This window comes from Pelophylax lessonae, assembly GCF_965119305.1.
Source record: "Pelophylax lessonae genome assembly, chromosome: 9".
Taxonomy (NCBI): domain Eukaryota; kingdom Metazoa; phylum Chordata; class Amphibia; order Anura; family Ranidae; genus Pelophylax; species Pelophylax lessonae.
Window position 1 is genome coordinate 34,192,947 of NC_138776.1, and position 22,456 is coordinate 34,215,402.

At 41.5% G+C, this 22,456-nt stretch overlaps 1 gene segment (V, D, J or C); it reads right to left on the bottom strand.

The window, feature by feature from the left end:
• The window catches only part of LOC309563175 (M1-specific T cell receptor beta chain-like), a 54,919-nt gene extending 34,463 nt beyond the window's left edge, over positions 1–20,456 (bottom strand). Inside the window, exon 1 of the C gene segment in view lies at positions 20,370–20,456.
• Between the last annotated feature and the right edge of the window lie 2,000 nt (positions 20,457–22,456).

Genomic DNA, 22,456 nt, shown 5'->3' on the forward strand with positions numbered 1-22,456 from the left:
GCACACTGGTTCGCAGGGTTTCCCGCATCGCACCAGTGTGAACCAGGACTTAGATGGTTTTTTTTTTTTTGTATTGTAATTTTTACAGGGATGGATTTATTTGTGGTATATTATTGTTCCTTTTGGATAAAGTTTAAAAAAGTTTAAACTGCTACTTATTTTCTATATTTAAATTTATATATAATTTATATATTATATTATATTAAATTATTATAATATATTTTATATATATATATATATATATATATATATATATATATATATATATATATATATATATATATATATATATATAAACATGTAAATATATATATATAACATGTAAATATATATTTACAGCATTTTAGAGGGTTTTTCAAACCAGCCACATCATCCGATCCCCAACTGAGCCTTTAGCCTCATGTCCCCACCTCTGTCAAGATTACACAAATTATGGGTACTGCAGGTACAAGCCAAACAGATATCAGCCATTTGACGCACACATTAACATGCAAAGCCAATGCATATACAAGGGGTCTTCTCGTTTTTGCACATATATATATATATATATATATATATATATATATATATATATATATATATATATATATATATATATATATCTTTGTTTAAAAAAGTGTGGAAACTTTTTGAAGAATCCTCATATTATCACTAGTAAGCACTGAGCCCAGGTCTTCAGTGCTACAAGGCAAGTATGCCATCACATATCATGATCTAACATATTTAACAGGTTGCAGAAGTGGAAAGTAACCTTTAGTATAGGATACTGCTTCCACACATAAAGGGAACCTGTTTTGAGATCAAAGCTTCCAACTCTCATCTAGAAGTGGTAGATACTTATTACGGTAATAAAAATATGCAAAAAAGGCGCAATTGGTAATGGAAAATGTTTTCATTTTTATTTTTTGGTAGATACTTAGCTGTCATTTGAATCCCCTGTCTTCACTACTTAATAAACCTCTGATTTATAACAAGTATGCATGCTTGTTTTAAATCATAGTAGGACATTCGACATTTGAAACTTTTTCATTACTTACAAAATAAATGAATGTAATTTGTTAGGAAAACCACGGCTTTCCTTTGATTTTGCAGCTCTAAGCAGTGTAATAATGTCAATGTAACGACTTACCCAACACAGAGAGAATGGTGCCTTGTCCAAAATATTGTCTTTGATTGCTACTCACAGCTACAGAGCTCTATACTAAATGTCACCAGCAAAGTGTCCATACAACCCAACAGCGCCCACAATGTGTTTTTAGGGGGTATGGTTTTTAAGCAAGCAAAAATCCTGTTTTTTTGTTTTTTTTTTATTCCCACCAAGATAATTGGGAATTGAAAGGTACAGATTCTCCTTATTTACTAAGCCATGGAAAAAAATGACTTTGCTAGGTGCTCTTTGAGCCTTTAGTGAATCAACCCTATTGGTTGAGTTAGGCTCGCTTGAAACCTATGCATGTTGCTTTTGAGCATTTCTGTAGTGCTTTTTGCTGTGCTTTCCACGTTTCTTTTTTTTTTTTTTCTTTTTTGCCACGTTTTGCGTTTTTTATGCTTTTTTTTTTTTTGGAAATGTTGTTGTTTAGCAGATTTAAAAACCACAAATAACAGCTAAAATTGCGGTAAAAATGCACTACATGCTTTTCTGCAGCTTCTCCATATAAGTCTGTTGAACCAAAACTGCACCATTTTGCATTTAAAAAAGTCCCTGACCCCTTCCAAAAAATGCAGAGACACAAAAATGCATTGGATGTGAACGTGTTCCATAGGAATCCATGTTAAAAAAAACCCCTGTGTTTCTGAAAAAAGCATGAAAAAATGCATTGGTGTGAATGGAGCCTTAGGGAGCAAAAATAGGAGTGGGAACTGCCATGGTGTGTTCATATCTACAGATGCAGTAAAATATTTCCATCGCACACGTTCCTAGCAGGTGAGTACTGAAGCAACAGTCGGCTGGAAACGGGTATCAACACATGGTTAAGGCTTTTGACAGGTACCCTTCCCCACTTCCGGGAGACGGCGCCGTGGAGCTGTCCCTCGGAAGTTTGGCCTCCTCCTTCCTCCCCGCCGCTGAGCCAATCCAAATGCGCAGCGCGCTTTGCGCATGCGCAATAGGGTCCCGCCACAAGGCTTCACTGCCGGGTTCCTTTACCGGCAATGGCGGCGGCAGTACCCGACAGCCGATGTAAACATTGGCTGCGGTGTCGATATCGCTGGACTCCAGGACAGGTAAGTGTCCTAATATTAAAAGTCAGCAGCTACAGTGTGTGTATAGCTGCTGACTTTTATTTATTGGAGGGGGAGGCTGGAACATCACTTTAACTTTGTATTGACACCCCCAGTGATTCACATATGGCAGTTAAATGTGAGTTGAATGTGATGTGGGAACTCGCAGTGGATTCACAGTAGGGATCGACTGATTATCGGCAAAGCTGATTTATCAAGGGCCGATCTGCACTTTCCCCGATATATCGGAATCGGCCCCGGAGGTTACCGATATGGCCGATATTTCGGGAAAGTGCTGTACCGGAGTGATGCCTGCAGCTAGAGTACCGGCATCCATAGCCGACAGTCGGCTGTCTTGTAATGACAACCGATGTGGCTGAGAAGGAGCCGGAGGGGACGCCCCCCCCCGCCGCCTTCCGCGGCTCGCCCGGGTCTCCTGTCCCACCCGGAGACCCGGACATCCTACCTGCACAGCCGAAAAAGAGAAGACACGATCAAAGCCGCATTCGGCTCTGATCTGGTCTCCATGTAAAGACCCGGAAGTAATGTCATGACATCACTTCCGGGTACTCGGCGCCAGATTAAAAAAAATGACAGCATTCAAAACAGCCAAATTTGGCGTTTTGAATGCTTTTAAGTGCAGAGGAGGGGTTTGGGGTGTTTTAGACCCCCAGATCCCTCCACAACAGTACCTGTCAAGTGAAAAAATAAAAAAAAAATAAAACATTTTTAAATGTACAAAAATATCGGTCAATATCGGCCGATACTGATATACAATGGTCAAAATATCGGTATCGGCAACGAAAATCTTATATTGCTAATTCGCAGGGTTCCTACATCGCATATTTGTGAAACGGGAATAAAGCATATATTGTCAGCACACCACAGATCATCAAATAGCCACCAAAAAAAGTAATCACATCACAGCAAAGGGATGCAATGTTTCAGGGCCATGTAAGACCCCTTCATCAAGCATGTGATGAAAAAGAGAAGAGGTCCTGCGTAGCCCTGAATCAATGCAACCCTTGCTCTGATATGATCGCTTTAATAAACTTGTTGGACTCTTTTTGATATTCCGTGGTTTGCAGGTGCCATATGCTTTAACCATATCTACAGATGGGACCCTTTTTGCTCTGTGACCAATAATTAAAATGCATTGCCTGCAAGATTTTCTTACCACTTACCTCCTAAACCTTGCAGGGTGTAATGGTTCACCTTGGCTCTCTCAATCTCTCTATAGGCAATTTAGAAAGGATTTTTTGCACTCATAGACTTAGCATAAGACCAAGAGAGTTTAAATATTTCACTTACCCAGCACATAAATAGTAGTTCCTTCTCCAAAATACTGAACACTGCCGGTGCTCACAGCCAACGAGTACCGTATGAAATTCCTCCATGTCCTAGCAGGTGCTCAGACACTGATAACATCTAACTGACTCTGTGGCTTTACAGTAAAGTACTTGGTATTAGAATAGCTGGGATAATTCTATTTTAAAATAGCGCTGACCACATTGACTTTTTAAGTCTTTGTATAGGCTTGTCTTTACCAAACTTTTCCTGGAAAATAAAGCAATCTGTTTTTTTTAACCGATTGCCGACCGCTGCAAGTACATATACTGGGGCGGTCAGCCCGTGCAGGCAAAGTGACATATGGGTACGTCACTCGCCTGCGAGCCAACAGGGCGCGCGTGCGCCGCCGGAAGCGCGCTCCCGCCCCCACTCGTTGACGGACACCCCCACGCGTATTCCCGGCGGACCTGATGTCCGCCGGTCACTCGCGATCGTCCGTTACAGAGGGAGAAAGGCAGGCGGCTAATGTAAACAAAGCCGCCTGTCATTCTCCCTTGTGTAACAGCAGAGATCATACGGTCCTGCTATGCAGGATCGTATATCTCTGTAGTTACACCACTAGCCACATCCCTTCACAGTGAGAAGCACGCCCCTAGGGACACACTTAACCCCTTGAGCACTAATAAAGTTAACCCCTTCCCTGCCAGTGTCATTTTTACAGTAACAGTGCATATGTATAGCACTGATTACTGTAGTAATGTCACTGGTACCCCCAAAAGTGTCAGAAATGTCAGTCATGGGTCCGATCTGTCCGCCGCAATGTCGCAGTACCGCAAAAAAATATCGCAGATCGCCGCCATTACGCGTTAAAAAAACAACAAAAATCACAAAAATCTTTCCCTTAGTTAGTAAACGCAATAACTTTTGCGCAAACCAATCAAAATACGCTTATTGCGATTTTTTTTTTACCAAACATATGTAGCAGAAAACAAATTGGCCAAAAATGTTAAAACATTTTGATTTTTACATTTTTTGGGGGGGAATTTCATATAAAAAAATGTGAAAAATATTGTTATTTTTGCAAAATTGTCGCTATTTTTTTGTTTATAGCGCATGATCAAAAAATCGCACAGGTGATCAAATACCACCAAAAGAAAGCTCTGTTTGTGGGAAAAAAAGGACGTCAAATTTATTTAGGTACAGCGTCGCACAACCGCGCAATGTCCGTTAAAGTCACGCAGTGCCGAATCGCAAAATAGGGCCTGGTCAGGAAGGGGGTAAAATCTTCCGGGGGGCTTAAGTGGTTAATATACATAGTGCACTCAGTGCTGAAAACTAAGCTTGTGTTTGATTGTCAGGGTGAACTTTTCTTGTCTGCGAGAGCAGAGTCAAAAATGGACCATCTTTAGACCATCATCAATGGGGTTAATTGTAGTTGCAATAGAATTATTGTTATCCTTTCATCATCGTTCCCTTTCTTTATCCACTTCCTGCTCCAGAAGATTTACCCCCCCCCTTCATGGCCAGGCCATTTTTTTGCGTTATGGCACTGCGTTACTTTAACTGACAATTGCGCAGTTATGTGACGCCATATCCAAATATGGATCAAAGTTTGTGCCCTACCAGATAGCGGTTTACTGAGCGCATATGAATAATTAATAAGTGCCACATCCTGAATTGGAACTAGACTCATAATAAAGGAAAAACATGGACTTTGGGGGCACAAGGTAAAATAAAACATATAGATTTTATTGTGGTACATTTACATTTAAAAACAAACGCATTGCCTGAAAAGTCGTCAATATACTAGACAATTATGTGATCAATAAAGAATAATAAAGTCCGTAACAAGCAAGTAAGAGCTAGTAAATTGAATATTTATCTGAAATATGTTCCGCATCGAAAGGACCCGTTGAAGAGGACAGGTAAGAAAGCTGTCCCCCAAAAAAAGGATCTGTCTGTGTGGTCATCACACCAGATGGCTCAATGAATCTTTGTATGAAATTGTGATGACCACATTGACGGATTCTTTTTTTGGGGGACAGCTTTCTTACCTGTCCTCTTCAACGGGTCCTTTCGATGCGGAACATATTTCAGATAATTATTCAATTCCTCTACCAGCTTTTACTTGCTTGTTACGGACTTTATTATTCTTTATTGATCACATAATTGTCTAGTTAGTATATTGACGCCTTTTCAGGCTATATCCAAATAAAATTTATGTCATTTTTTTTCCCCAATTGAGATTTCTTTTGGTGGTATTTGATCACCTCTGAGTTTTTTTTTTTTTTGCGCTATAAACAAAAAAAGAAAATCAATTTTAAAAAAATATATATATAATATATTTTCCTTTCTGCTATAAAACATATCCAATAAAAAAAAATGTAATTTCTTTATCATTTTAGACAAATATGTATTTTGCTACACATTTCTGGTAAAAAAAAATCCCAGTAAGTGTATATTAATTGGTTTGCGCAAAAGTTCAGAAAGTTTAGTAAGGCTTTTGACACTGTCCCACATAGAAGACTTATCAATAAACTGCAGTCATTGAGCATGGACTCCCATATTGTTGAGTGGATTAGGCAGTGGCTGAGTGACAGACAACAGAGGGTTGTAGTCAATGGAGAACATTCAGAACAAGGTCATGTTACCAGTGGGGTACCTCAGGGATCTGTACTGGGACCAATTTTGTTTAATATCTTCATAAGTGATATTACAAAAGGCCTCGATGGTAAGGTTTGTCTTTTTGCTGATGACACAAAGATATGTAACAGGGTTGATGTTCCTGGAGGGAAACGCCAAATGGAAAAGGATTTAGGAAAACTAGAAGAATGGTCAGAACTCTGGCAACTGAAATTTAATGTGGATAAGTGTAAGATAATGCACCTGGGACGTAAAAACCCAAGGGCAGAATATAGAATATTTGACACAGTCCTGACCTCAGTATCTGAGGAAAGGGATTTAGGAGTAATTATTTCAGAAGACTTAAAGGTGGGAAGACAATGTAATAGAGCAGCACGAAATGCCAGCAGAATGCTTGGATGTATAGGGAGAGGTATAAGCAGTAGAAAGAGAGAAGTGCTTATGCCGCTGTACAGAACACTGGTGAGACCTCACTTGGAGTATTGTGCGCAGTACTGGAGGCCATATTTCCAGAAGGATATAGATACTCTAGAGAGAGTTCAGAGAAGAGCTACTAAACTAGTACATGGATTTCAGGAAAAAACTTACCAGGAAAGGTTAAAGGACCTTAACATGTATAGCTTGGAAGAAAGAAGAGACAGAGGGGATATGATAGAAACTTTTAAATACATAAAGGGAATCAACTCGGTAAAGGAGGAGAGCATATTTAAAAGAAGAAAAACTACCACAAGAGGACACAGTTTTAAATTAGAGGGGCAAAGGTTTAAAAGTAATATGAGGAAGTATTACTTTACTGAGAGAGTAGTGGATGCATGGAATAACCTTCCTGCAGAAGTGGTAGCTGCAAATACAGTGAAGGAGTTTAAGCATGCATGGGATAGGCATAAGGCTATCCTTCATATAAGATAGGGCCAGGGACTATTCATAGGATTCAGAGATATTGGGCAGACTAGATGGGCCAAATGGTTCTTATCTGCCGACACATTCTATGTTTCTATGTTCTATGTTCTCGCGTCGCCAAACTATGAAATATATTTATGACATTTTTATTTAATTACTTTTACTAGTAATGGTGGCAATTAGCGACTTATAGTGAGACTGCGATATTGTGGCGGACAAATTGGACACTAACTGACACTTTTTTGGAGACCAGTGATATTATTACAGTGATCAGTGCTAAAAATATGCACTGTCACTGTACTGATGACACTGGCTGGGAATGGGTTAACATCAGGGGCGATCAAAGGGCTAACTGTGTGCCTAGATAGTGTTTTACTGTAGTGTGGGAGGGGCTTTTACTAGAGGAAGGCATAGATCCTTGTCCTTGCTTTGCAGAAACACAGGATTCATGCCTTATTTCTTACAGAACAGCGATCTGCCTTGTTTACATAGGCAGATCGCCGTTCTGCCTGTGTCCTGAACGATCAGGACTGACAGGAGCACTCGGTTCTGAAAAATGTAAGGGGTTGTAAACCCTAGTTTTAAAAAAAATAAAAATAACAAACATGTCTATACTTACCTGCTCTGTGTAATCATTTTGCAAACACTAGCCCTGATCCTCTTCTTATGGGGTGCCCTGTCGGTGCTCCTGGCGCTCCTCTTCATTGGGTGCCTTTACAGAAAGCCAATTTCCCTGGAGGCACCTGTGCGGGCACGCTCCGAGTCCTGCTGCTGCGTCCATTGACACAGACAGCAGGACTCAGCCCCACACCCTCCTGTGTTACTGGATTTAATTGACAGCTGCGGGAGCCAATGGCTCTTGCTGCTATCAGTCTGTCCAATGAAGAGAAAGACACTCGCTGGAGTCGCTGTTCTTGTGCACATGGCTGAATCGGGCTCAGGTAACAAAAAGGGGGATGGGGCTGGGGAGAGCTGCAGCACAGAAGGGTTTTCACCCTAATGCATAGAATGAGCACTTTAATTATCTAATCATGTGATGAAGAAATAAGTAAACATGAATTTGTGTTTGACATGATTAAATAAATAAAGTTAATATTCACATTGTTTATTCCGTAAATATGCTCAACTCCTTTAGTAAATCAGCCTCCTTGATATAAATTATTTTGATATGAGTCCTGCAAGTGTTGAGTTTAAGAAATAAGATCAAGTTTTGTACATTCTTATCCACAAATTAGGTCCTGGCAAAAAATAATAATTTCTTTAATTTCGCTCACATCATTGGGTGTTCAAAGTTCACATCCGATTTACCAAGCATTCATTTTGCAAAGTGAAAAGCCACTACTTCTTTAGTAGATCTACCCCAGGCTCTAGAACAGCTTTACTCAACCAGGGTTCTTTGTAACCCTACGGTTCCTCCAAAGGCTGTGAGAGGTTCCTTGAGCATTGAGCAATTCTGACTTTCAAAAAGGTAACTATTGACATCCGTTATCTGTTTAGCTAGGAGCATTCTTCTGACCACAATTGTCATGAAGCTCTCCTCCCACTGGCCACCAGTGTAAGGTGGCCTATCTTACAAGGAACACCAATCCAAGTGGGCCCTTCTTCAATGACCACCAATGAAGGGGGGCATTTCAATTACCACCAAGGGACATTTCTCCACTAATCACTGATGTAAGGGGCTTTAAACAATTGGCAACCACTAGGGAACACTACAATTTTGTTTCTGGATATTATTATTATTACACTTTTTTTTTTTTTTTTTTTTATTTCATTACGACTGAAAATACTACTACAGAATTTTTTCCTTGGCATTATTATTAATATTATACATTTCATTACTACTGAAAATAAGTTTGTCCTATAGCGCAACTTGAAGTCAAATACACCAAGTATGCCACATTTCCTTCTTTTTTACTTATTTAACTTACAGTTCCACCAATATACCATGAGCTATAGATATCCTTGCTATTAGCAGGGTTTCCCTGATACTTGACATAACATTCAAAGGTTATTGAAACTCTTTATTTCAAGGATTCCTCTATAGTAAAAATGTTGAGAAAGGCTGCTTTAGAATTGTTGTGGAAACGGCCCACAGACATTTACCAGCATGTTGAATGCTTTCCATGATGGACTTTTCTGATTGCTTCCACCCTTAAGCCGACCATAGACAGTTTGGTCCCTGCTGAACCGGCTGACATTTGAACCATGTTTGGGCAGGCTGATTATACCCAAGTTAATTAAGCCTTAAGCCGACCATAGAAAGTTTGGTCCCTGCTGAACCGGCCAAGATTTGAACCATGTTTGGACAGGCTGATTATACCCAAGTTAATCAAGCCTTAAGCCGACCATAGAAAGTTTGGTCCCTGCTGAACCGGCCGTGATTTGAATTATGTTTGGGCAAGCTGATTATACCCAAGTTAATCAAGCCTTAAGCCGACCATAGACAGTTTGGTCCCTGCTGAACCGGCCGAGATTTGAACCATGTTTGGACAGGCTGATTATACCCAAGTTAATCAAGCCTTAAGCCGACCATAGACAGTTTGGTCCCTGCTGAACCGGCTGACATTTGAACCATGTTTGGGCAGGCTGATTATACCCAAGTTAATCGATCCATGCCTGCAGGAAAGAAAATCATTCCATCTGTGGCCGGCTTTAGATGCTAAATCTTGTCCACCTCTTGATCCTTTCTAGCCATGCTCTAATCTAATACACTTGCAAAAATACCGTAGTATATATCCAAATTTAGGTACATTTTCAATATTAATAATAATTCTTCCCCTGTTAATGAAATACCCACAAAGCTTTTTAAATTTGTTGACATGCATCTTTCATAAAAAAGCTATTAATACAAAGTTTCTAAGGTCTAAGTCATTTTAACAGTGTCATATTAGACTGAAGAAGATCAGATTCTGTCAAGTTCCCATAATTCCAAATTTTCACCCCTTTAAACGTAGTTCTTAGTTAATAAATTAATAAATAGTTCTTATTAATAAAACAAGGATTGCACTATAAGTCTTTAACTGTGACTTACCCAATACATGCAGCACGGTGCCTCCACCAAAGTACTGAACATTGTTGTAGCACACTGAGAGACCAAGGCACCAAAATCTCAACCTTCTTGTTAGTGTATCAAGCTGGGATCACAACAAAGGATCCTCCTGACCAATCTTGGTATTTGTAACCCCTGTATTTTATATCATAACTGTCATCTTTTGAAAAATGGTGGCAAATATGGAGATACGCCAGTAGGAAAATTGGCTTATTTACTGTTATTGCCTATGCTGGTTTGCTTGCCGTGTCCAATTGGAAACATTTTATATATTGAATAGTTCCCATTGCAGCTGTTAAGAATTATCTGCACGTTACTATGGAATATTTTGGTAGACATATTGGAGTTTTTCCATTTCTAAATCCCTGACACAGAAAACAGCAGAATTTAGATCTCTAGATACGGATCTCTGTCTGGACTTTGCAAATGAAATATTCAAAATGGCAGCAACCTGACCACACGTTGTTCTATATTGTAACAATAATCCAGACACCAACAGATTCATCTGAACATAGTATTTTATCTACTTAGTAAACTGCTGCTTGTATAGGGTCTTTGCTCTCGGGGGAAGACCCCTTTTCATCGTACAATGTTTATGCTACTATTGCAAAACACTTCCACAAAGTAATTCAATTGAAAAAAGTCATGAACGTTCAGGAAGGAGATTACAGAAATTTGTGGTCAAAACCGACTTGGACAAAACCTGTCTTGCCTACTTACCTAATACAGATAGCACCGTTCCTTGGCCAAAATAAAGTTGGTCGTAGCTGCCCACACAGGAAGAGTGCAAGTGTAAAACTGTCTTGCAATGAATTTTCACAATCATTGCTATGAGTGCAACATGCTTCATCTATCCATCTACATCTAACAGAAATATCGACAGCTGCATAAATGTGAATTACATTAGGGATGGATTAACAAATATGCATCTGCATTTTTTTTTAATTGCTTTGGCCGAGTGCACAGTCATGAGTTGACGTGTTGCGATTTCCACTAGGGATAGACCGACATGGTTTTTCCAGGGCCAATACCGATATTTTGGTCGCAAAGTATCGGTATCAGCCGATATTCTGCACATTCAATCACACATCCAATGCAGAGTGACAAGTGCCCCCATCCAATTCAGAGTGACCAGTGCCCCCATCCAATTCAGAGTGACCAGTGCCCCCATCCAATGCAGAGTGACCAGTGCCCCCATCCAATGCAGAGTGAACAGTGCATGGGGATTAGAATGCCGCCTGATTACACAGTGCAGGGTTCTTCTGCTTACCTGGTGCGGGCGCTGTCATACGAAGTCCCGCCTCCTGGACCGGCTCCTATGATAGACGTCACCAGTGTGCTGTCTATCATAGGTAGGAGTCAGTCCAGGAGGTGGGACTTCGCATGACAGCGCCTGCACCGGGTAAGCAGAAGAACCCTGCTCTGTTTAATCAGGCGGCGCTCTAATCTCCATCCCCCCGTCCCCTCCGGTGGCTGCCCAATAGGACCTACCTTAAGAAAATATCGGTCATATCGGCCAAGTTTGTGGCCCATACCGATACTTTCAAAAAAGTGATAATCGGTCGATCCCTAATTTCTACCATAAGCCCCTAAAATGTGATGATGGATAAAAAATTGAATGTGAACCTTTTTGGTCAACACCAACTAACCCCAAAGACAATGGCTAACATGTGCACATGCTGTAAAGAGGAATTAACTTTGGAAGCTGCCATCTTGGCAGAGGCAGGGAATTGCTTCCACAGTTCAGAGCCTCCAGCAAGGAGAACATTGAACAGTACCGAGGTGACATCACTTCTGATTAGTAGTCAGATCCCTTTCATACTGAGGAGCTTGAAAACTGCCCATAAACCTCTGAGCGCTCTAGCAGCTCTTTTGAGGAACTTTTCATGCGTTAGCGGTGTGCTTTTTTTTATAGACACTTGACTCAAAAACTGCTTCAAGAACCCATTAATTTCAATGAAGAGGGGCGTTCTTGAGGCGCTTTTGTTAATGCTCCAAGGATGCTGCTTGCAGGATTTTTTCACCGCCCTGCCAGTGCACCACCCCAGTGTGAAAGCATTCATTGATTTCAATGGGAATAGGTTTCCGTGAGCTTTTCGGGTGCTTTTTGTAGCGCAAAAGCGTGAAAAGGCTCTCAGAGGCAGCAGTGCCCTTGTATTTCACACTGGACATATACAGCTATGAGGCTGTAAGCACAGGAGTGCCTAGGCACACTTACATTACAAGGAACACTGCTATTTTTGAAGGAAGGATCCAAGATGAAAAGTCCAGAGCAGAGGATAGGCAACCTCAGCACTAGCTGTTGTGAACTACAAGTCCCCTGAAGCATTACAAGATCCTGAGAGACACAGGCATTGCTTCCAGGTGCAGAGGCATGATGGGATTTGTAGTTTTAGCACATCCAGAGAACCAAGGTTGCTTACTCCTGGTCTAGGGTTTAGGATATGGCTTGGGTCATATGAGTAGACATGAAAGGTCTAGAGCAGGGGATAGGCAACCTCAGCACTAGCTGTTGTGAACTACAAGTCCCTTGGAGCATTACAAGACCCTGATAGCCACAGGCATTGCTTCCAGAGGCAGAGGCATGATGGGCTTTGTAGTTTTAGCACAAACAGAGAGCCAAGGTTGCCTACTCTTGGTCTAGGGTTTAGGATTTGGCTTGGGTCATATGAGTAGACATGAAAGGTCTAGACCAGGGGGTAGGCAACCTCAGCACTAGCTGTTGTGAAATACAAGTCCCCTGATGCATTACAAGATCCTGATAGCCACAGGCATTGCTTCCAGAGGCATGATGGGATTTGTAGTTTTAGCACATCCAGAGAACCAAGGTTGCTTACTCCTGGTCTAGGGTTTAGGATATGGCTTAGGTCATATGAGTTGACATGAAAGGTCTAGAGCAGGGGATAGGCAACCTCAGCACTAGCTGTTGTGAACTACAAGTCCCTTTAAGCATTGCAAGACCCTGATAGCCACAGGCATTGCTTCCAGAGGCAGAAGTATGGTGGGATTTCTATTTTTAGCACAAACAGAGAGCCAAGGTTGCCTACTCCTGGTTTAGGGTACTGCTTGGGTCATATGAGTAGACATGAGTGGGCCATGACTGGGGCATATTATTACACAGGTTATCCAGCAGACATTTAGGTCTCATGCCGATTGATTATTTGCTCAGCTCCTCTTAACGCCTTCTCTAAAGCTCCCAACTGTCCCTCATTTTGAGGGACTGTCCCTGATTTGGAAAAACGTTTCTGTCCCTTTTTGCTCCTCATTTGTCCCTCATTTTGGTCTGATCTATATAATTGTATAAAAAAATGCACTTTTTATCTTTCAAGTGTTTCCTAGTTCTAAACCTTCCATCCAATTTCTAAATTGTTGCTTTTGTAAATGTCAAAAGCCAGTATAAAGCAATAAAGGTGGTAAAAAAGCACTTGAGGGTTTAACTAATCTTTTTTTTTTTTTTTTTATAGAATTCTTCTTTCAGTGGGTGTGGCAGGGGTGTGTGTCCTATACCTACCTATTTTTCTAATAGGTGTCCCTTGTTCCAATCTCCAAAAGTTGTAAGGTATGCTTTTCTCCTGGCTTATATTGGTCACTTCTGACACATTGATTCATTACCTATGTAATTGGAGGTTCTTGCAAGGACAGAGATATAAGAATAGTCATTGCATAGGTGTTAGAAGGGGGAAGGGGACAGTTTTAGGGCACTTTCACACTTGCATTCAGTTTTAACCACTTGCCGACCAGCCGCCGTCGATATACGGTGGCAGGTTCCCGCTAATCGACGTACCTGTAAAGTGCTTCCATGAAGCCACCCTGGGGGCACGCTCGTGCCCACTCGCCAGCAGGGAACCCGATCCACCGGGCCGGTGACCGCAATTGCCACCGAGCACCTGCGATCTCTCCCCCTGAAGAGAGAACGGCAGTCTGCTGTTGTAAACACAGCAGACCGTTGTTCCCTCAGCTATCAACGCAGAGCTCCTGTGATCCTCCTATTTAGGAACACAGATCTCTGTGTTGATTTCACAAGCCCATCCCCCTCAAAGTTAGAAAACACCCCCTAGTCTCACATTTAACCCTTTGATCACCCCTGGGTTATCCCTTCCCTGCCAGCAGTGGCAGCTGGTGCTCCATGGGCCCCCCGAACCAGAGCAGCTCCGGCTCACTCACCCTGGACTGAATTGTGGAGGGCAGGCAGCAGCGGCCTTCCCCTCAGTTTGCTCCTTGGTCGGGCTTCCCCTTCACCTCCTCCCTAATCCTCCTTTTTGGCCAATAGCAAGGCTTCTCCTTTCGGCCAATTGGGAATCGGGTCTCAGGACTCACTTCCTAATTGGACAGGAGGAGAATCCGTGTGACAATAGCGAATATTAATTTCCTATTGTCACACAACTGGATGGGCTCTGGGCCCGAGCCCACCCTATTTTGAAGCCTATTCGAGCCTCTGGCTCTAATCACGTGCTTCAAAAAAAAAAAAAAAAACCCCATTGGAATCCATGCATCCAGTGCCCTGCATGTAGTTTAGGGGGCCGGATGCATGGATGGGGGGGCGGCGCCCCTGCGCCCCCAATTGACGGGCCGCCACTGCCTGCCAGTGTCATTATTACAGTAACAGTGCATATTTTTAGCACTAATTACTGTAGTAATGTCACTTGTACCCCCAAAAGTGTCAAAAATGTCAGTTAGGGGTCCGATCTGTCCGCCGCAATGTCGCAGTACCGCTAAAAATTGTTGATCGCCGCCATTACTAGTAAAATAAATAAAAATGACATAAATCTTTCCCCTAGTTTGTAGACGCGATAACTTTTGCGCAAACCAATCAAAATACGCTTATTGGGATTTTTTTACCAAAAATATGTAGAGAAGAAAAAAAATTGGCCTAAAATGATGAAAAAATTTGATTTTTTAATTTTTTTTTATTGGGATTGACATCCATGGGAGCCAATGGCGCCACTGCTGTGTCTCTGCCAATCAGGAGGGAGAGTTCTGGACGGTTGAGGGACTCCTGGACATTGATGGACAGAAATGAGGCTCGGGTAAATATTAGGGGGGGCTGAGAAAGGCTGCTACACACACAGAAGGCTTTTTATCTTAATGCATAGAATGCATTATAATAAAAAACCTTCCTGACTTTACAACTCCTTTACTGTAGAGCAGCGTTTCTCAACTCCGGTCCTCAGGGCACACTAAGGCCCCTTTCACACAGGCGGACCGTTCAGATCGGTCCCCCCATGCATCTCTATGGGGGATCGGATGTCAGCGGAGACATGTCCGCTGACATCCGATCCGTCAAATCTGGACGGAGGGAAACCCTATTTTCCATCCGTCCAGCGGATCGGATCGGATGAGAACAGACCGACGGTCCGTTCCCATCCGATTTCCCCCATAGAGATGCATGGGGGACTGACAGCCGCACACAGCACAGAGACACAGCTGTCATCCTGCTGCTCAGCGGGGGATCGGCGGCTCGATCCCCCGCTGAGAAAAACGGAATCCGTCCAATGGACGGAGTGTGTGAAAGGAGCCTAACAGGCCAGGTTTGCAAGAAAACTGAAACACATCACAGGTGATATAATTTGCTGCTCAGTGATTGCAGTATTCTAGTAAAAAGTAAAAAGCCTTCAGCCTTTAGAACCACTTTAATCCCTTGGAGGAACAATTGATCAATAAACAGATAACAGACAAAGTCGGCGTCACATCGATTCAGATGGTGCCGTTGCCGGCAATCGGCTTGATGTGAACGGGGGATAAGTCACTACTAAAGATGCTCAAACAGGAGTATTGTGTGCAAGAGGCCTAATTGTGATTTTTATACAAAACTTTTATAAATCCCAAATACCATTAAAAACAAAAATCTCACACCAGTCTTTCATTTATCTGTGACTTACCCAAAACATGCAGCACGGTGCCTCCCCCGAAATACTGAGTATTGCCAGAGCACACTGAGAGACCCGGGCACCAAAACATCCAGACAACCAAATCCACCAAATCTACAAATGCCTACTCAATTCTACTAACAAGTAACAGGTTTAGTTCTCATCTCCCATAGGAAGGTAACTATTTAGTTATGGCAATACTGCCCTTCATTCCCAAATTTATAGAAAGTCTGTCAGTAAGATACGTTACTTACATTGCAACATTTGACCGCCTATCATCAAATTATTAATCTTTGTATAGATTTTCATAGATGAACGTAAACAGCCTAAACACAATACACCATTTCTGTATTAATCACTTACCCAACACAGAGAGGATTGTCCCCTCTCCAAAATACTGCCTGTCTCTGTTGGCACACAAGCTGACAGCTGCTGAAAAACTCCATGACACATGACTGCTGCCACATACTGTATTCATTAGCGACACTAGCAAACTAGCAATATAATAATAATAATAAAAAAAAAATATATATATATATATATATATATACATATATGAAAATGTAAATATATATATATATATATATATATATATATATATATATATATATATATATATATATATATATATAACAAATAATAAAAGATGCAATCCAATTGTTGTTTGTTCCAAATATCCTTTACTTCTGATCTTCATGCATGTATATTTACTTATTAATGCATGAAGTTTAGAAGTAAAGGATATTTGGAACAACAATTGGATTGCATCTTCTATTATTTGATGGATACTTTGTGGTAATAAGGGAGTGTCACAATAGATGTAATCTTTGTGCAAAGAGATCTACACAGCAGAGGTGTCCTACCTTGAAATTGTGTGTGTGTGTGTGTGTATATATATATATATATATATATATATATATATATATATATATATATATATATATATAAAAAATCTATGCATACTTTATATTATTTTTTTATTAAAAAGAAAATATATTAAAATATATATATATATATATTTTTTTTTTTTTTAATTTATATTTATATACACCTATACTGTACATAGTATATATATACCACTACACTGTGTATATATATATATATATATATATATATATATATATATATATATATATATATATATATCCTGTATATAAATTATTAATATCCTGTATATAAATTATTAATAGCGTCTGGCACTTAAGGAATGATGTAACTATATCACAGGGAAGTCATGCAATGCATAGATCACATTTGCATTTTATACTGAATGAGTAAACTGCAATGCAAAACCCAGAAGATTTTGACATACTGGGGTTGATTTATTAAAACTGGAGAGTGCAAAATCTGGTGCAGATGTGCAAAGAAGCCTCTTCTAGATTTTTTTTTTCTTTGTCAAAGCTATATTGAACAAGTTGAAGTTAGAAGCTGATGATTGGCTACTTTGCACATATTTTAATAAATCAAACCCCTCCTGTTTAAACCCCTGGCTTTGTAGATTTAAAGCTCTGGACATTGTCCTTTATCTGCACACTACAATTTAATTTTAAAATGAATTGATTGTTACATTGTAAGATTCATCTTTACACAGATGACATCTGTATCCAGTTGACACCCTGCAGTATGTGCCAGTACTCCTCTTCCAGACATTAAATATATATACTTTAAAAAAACAGACTTATTTTTCTAGGTTTAAGTATGATTTTTAGAAATAAAATGTAATATTAAAATATAATTTTTCCTTTTAGTGACTTACCCATCACAGAGAGCACCGTTCCCTGGCCAAAATACAGTCTTTCACTACCGGCACACAAATAGATGGTAAGTGTAAAACTTCCCTGGATGGGATCGCACAGTCGTGGCCTTACACCCGTACTTAATTTGTATTACTTATATTACCACTTTAACCAAATGATTACATTATTATGACTATTATTATGATTATTATGATAATTACCAATAATAATATATAGACAATAATATGTATTTTTATATTAATATTTATAAAAATAATATTAATAGAAAACAGAATATCCAGGAAAGGGTTAAAATGTATCCACTAACTAGAGGGGAGGAGCTCTTTATAGCCCTCAGCTCTTTAACTTCAATGAAGGAGCGGAAGTCTGTGCGTTCAAAGCCCTTATCCAGAATTAGCAGAATTAAAGCTGAACTAAGAAAAAATACCATTACAGTGGAGTTGACTGACTGAAGGAGTACAGAGTGTTTACTTGGAGAACTTTATGTTCATTTTGGAAACTGAAGTCTAGTGCACTTGGACTGTCTAATGGTGCAGAGAATAGGTAAAATAAAAATCTGGCCAGCTACAAGGTTTTATCTGTCCCCCAACAATGGTCCAGCAAAATACCCCAGCTGGCTGGTAGTGGATAATCTGGTCTGTGTATCATAATATGGAAACCCGCACATCCACTGCCAGCCAGTTGGCCATGAGGCTAACTTTGCTGAGCACACAATAATGCAAGGAGGGACTCTGCTGGGCACATATGTTTGCAAAGGGTGCGACCTTCTGGGCACACATGGGTGTAAGGGGGGACTCTGCTGGGCACACATGGATGCAAGGAGAGACTCTGCTGGGCACATATGTTTGCAAAGGGTGCGACCTTCTGGGCACACATGGGTGTAAGGGGGGACTGTGCTGGGCACACAATAATGCAAGGAGGGGACTCTGCTGGGCACCTATGTTTGCAAAGGGGAGGGGCTCTGCTGGGCACACATGGATGTAAGGGGGGACTCTGCTGGGCACACATGGATGAAAGAGGGGACTCTGCTGGGCACACATGCATGTAAGGGGGGGGATCTCTGCTGGGCACACATGCATGTAAGGAGTAGACTCTGCTGGGCACGCATGGATGTAAGAGGGGACTCTGCTTGGCACATATGAATTTAAGGGGGACTCTGCTGGGCACGCAATAATGCAAGGAGAGACTCTGCTGGGCACATATGGTTGCAAAGGGGGACTTTGCTGGACACACATGGATGTAAGGGGGGTGACGACTCTGCAGGGCACACATGAATGTAAGGGAGATCTCTGCTAGTCACATGTGGATATAAGGGGGAACTCTGCTGGGTAGCACACATGGATGTAAGGGGGGGCTCAGCTTATTACTCATGGATGTAAGGGGGGGGCTCTGCTGGTCACACATGAATGTAAGGGGGAGGGCTCTGCTGGGCACAGATGGATGTAAGGGGGGGGGGGCTCTGCTGGGCACAGATGGATGTAAGGGGGGGGGGGGCTCTGCTGGGCACAGATGGATGTAAGGGGGGGGGGGGGCTCTGCTGGGCACAGATGGATGTAAGGGGGGGGGGGCTCTGCTGGGCACAGATGGATGTAAGGGGGGGGGGGGCTCTGATGGCCACACGTAGATGTAAGGACGAACTCTGCTGGACACTCCTGGATATAAGGGAGGACTTTTACAAAACTGATTTTTTGTCCACAAATATTTGTAAAATATACAGTGTGCTCTCATACTAAAAAGTTTTAAGAACCCTGGTGTAAACAAATTCCCCTGCTTCTCCACATACAGCAATTCTCTAACATAAAATACATGTGTTGGGCTGAAAAGGAATGAAGCAGGTTGATTTTCTGGTCTATAGATGCATGTTGATGGATTGTTTTTTAAAAAAAAAAAAGAGAAGTGCTCCTGGAGGCACTAAAAAATGCTGAAAAGGGGTGGAGAGGCCCTTAATGATTCACTGTCTACCTGCTGGTTCCAACGAGGATCTGGTTGGTACACATTGGGCTTGCAAATTTAAAGGTCAGCAATGGCATCTCAAGTTGATATAAACAATAGATGCGTTACTTACAAACATACAAACATACAATGGTTTATGGCTGACCTTATCCATTCATCTTACTAATAAACCCTCTGGTGCTGGATAAATATAGGAAACATTCACTGATCACTGCCTGTAGTCAGTGAATTGGATCTTTCACAAACTCAGTGATATCATAGAATTGTTCATTTTTATGAAACTTAGACTGCCTGTAAATTGAGGAATCAAAAATCGAATAAATTGCTACAATTCTAAATAGTCCTCATTCACATAGACATATTTCTGCACCCAGGAATCCCCAGGTGTTGTGCACAGCCACGGCCAGCAGCCTGTAAAACTCAATGACAGGTTGTCAGATGCCGTGGCTGTGCCCTGGATGCAAACTGTCAATGACCAGGGCCGTAATCACTAAGATGTATGACTACAGGAGTACAGCTTTGGTGTCTGACAACCTGTCATTGATTTTCATAGGCTATATGCAACACCTGTGGGCTCCTGGACAGAGAAAAGTGCTGGATTCTGGCATTGTGTACCTAAATCCGTCCATATGCACAAACCCCCAACTTATAGATGTCAAAAATAAAATATTTTCTTTAGTTGTGACTTACCCAGTACATGCAGCACAGTACCTCCACCGAAATACTGAGCATAGCTGGAGCACATCAACACACTTATGTACCAAATCTATATCATAGCATTCCATTAAAGGACTGGCATTTTGCAAAATATTGTATTCTGATACAATACATATAATACAATGCATTACATACAGTTCTGCTAATACATATAATACAATAAACAATCACACACACAAAAGGAAAGGAACCCACATAACAGTAATAAAAAGGGGAGCAAGTTGGATGGACCACTTGGTGGGGTATGTTTCTGATACTCCAAGCCAGCATTACCCAACCTTTTTACCCCTGGGGAACTCCTAATATAATATTCAGGTCTTAGGGAACTCCTACTAAAACCTATTCAATTTTCAGTGGAAAAAAAAAATCCTCTTATATTGGTGGTCAGTAGGAAGAATGCAACCCTTACAGTGGTGATCACAATGTCACCCTTGCAAAAAATAAAAAATTGATGTCACACTTTTGTGCTGGTCCTAGATGCAGGTATCATCAAAAGTGAGGTCAATCAGCCACAGCTCAAGGAACCCCTAGCAACCTCTGGAGGAACCCTAGTTGAGAATGGCTGCTCTAAACTAAGGAAACTACTTGGATGAGAGGTGTAACTTATTCAACATTTTAACCAGTCTAGGAGAATGTGACCAACTGCTATTATCTACACCAGAGGTCCCCAAAACTACAGCCGAGGGCCAGAACCAGCTTGCTACAAGATGTTATCTGACCTGCAGCAACTATCCAGCAAAATACCCCAGCTGTCTGTCAATAGATGCTCTGGTCTCTGCATCTTAATACAGACACTGGTGCATCTACTGACCCTTCTGCGCATAGATGTAAAGGAGATTCTAAGGGCATGCCTGGATGTAAGGGGGATTCTGATGGGCATGCATGGATGTAAAGGGGGGATTCTGCTAGATACACATGGATGTAAGGGGGGATTCTGCTAGATACACATGGATGTAAGGGGGATTCTGCTAGATACAGGGGGGATTCTGCTAGATACACATGGATGTCAAGGGGGGATTCTGCTAGATACACATGGATGTAAGGGAGGATTCTGCTAGATACACATGGATGTAAAGGTGGGATTCTGCTAGATACACATGGATGTAAGGGAGGATTCTGCTAGATACACATGGATGTAGGGGAGGATTCTGCTAGATACACATGGATGTAAGGGAGGATTCTGCTAGATACACATGGATGTAAAGGTGGGATTCTGCTAGATACACATGGATGTAAGGGAGGATTCTGCTAGATACACATGGATGTAGGGGAGGATTCTGCTAGATACACATGGATGTAAGGGAGGATTCTGCTAGATACACATGGATGTAGGGGAGGATTCTGCTAGATACAGGGGGGATTCTGCTAGATACACATGGATGTAAGGGGGATTCTGCTAGATACACATGGATGTAGGGGGGGATTCTGCTAGATACACATGGATGTAAGGGGGGATTCTGCTAGATACAGGGGGGGATTGTGCTAGATACACATGGATGTAAGGGGGGATTCTGCTAGATACAGGGGGGATTCTGCTAGATACACATGGATGTAGGGGAGGATTCTGCTAGATACAGGGGGGATTCTGCTAGATACACATGGATGTAAGGGGGATTCTGCTAGATACACATGGATGTAGGGGGGGATTCTGCTAGATACACATGGATGTAAGGGGGGATTCTGCTAGATACAGGGGGGATTCTGCTAGATACACATGGATGTAAGGGGGGATTCTGCTAGATACAGGGGGGATTCTGCGAGATACACATGGATGTAAGGGGGGATTCTGCTGGATACACATGGATATAGGGGAGGATTCTGCTAGATACACATGGATGTAGGGGAGGATTCTGCTAGATACAGGGGGGATTCTGCTAGATACACATGGATGTAAGGGGGATTCTGCTAGATACACATGGATGTAGGGGGGGATTCTGCTAGATACACATGGATGTAAGGGGGGATTCTGCTAGATACAGGGGGGATTCTGCTAGATACACATGGATGTAAGGGGGGATTCTGCTAGATACAGGGGGGATTCTGCTAGATACACATGGATG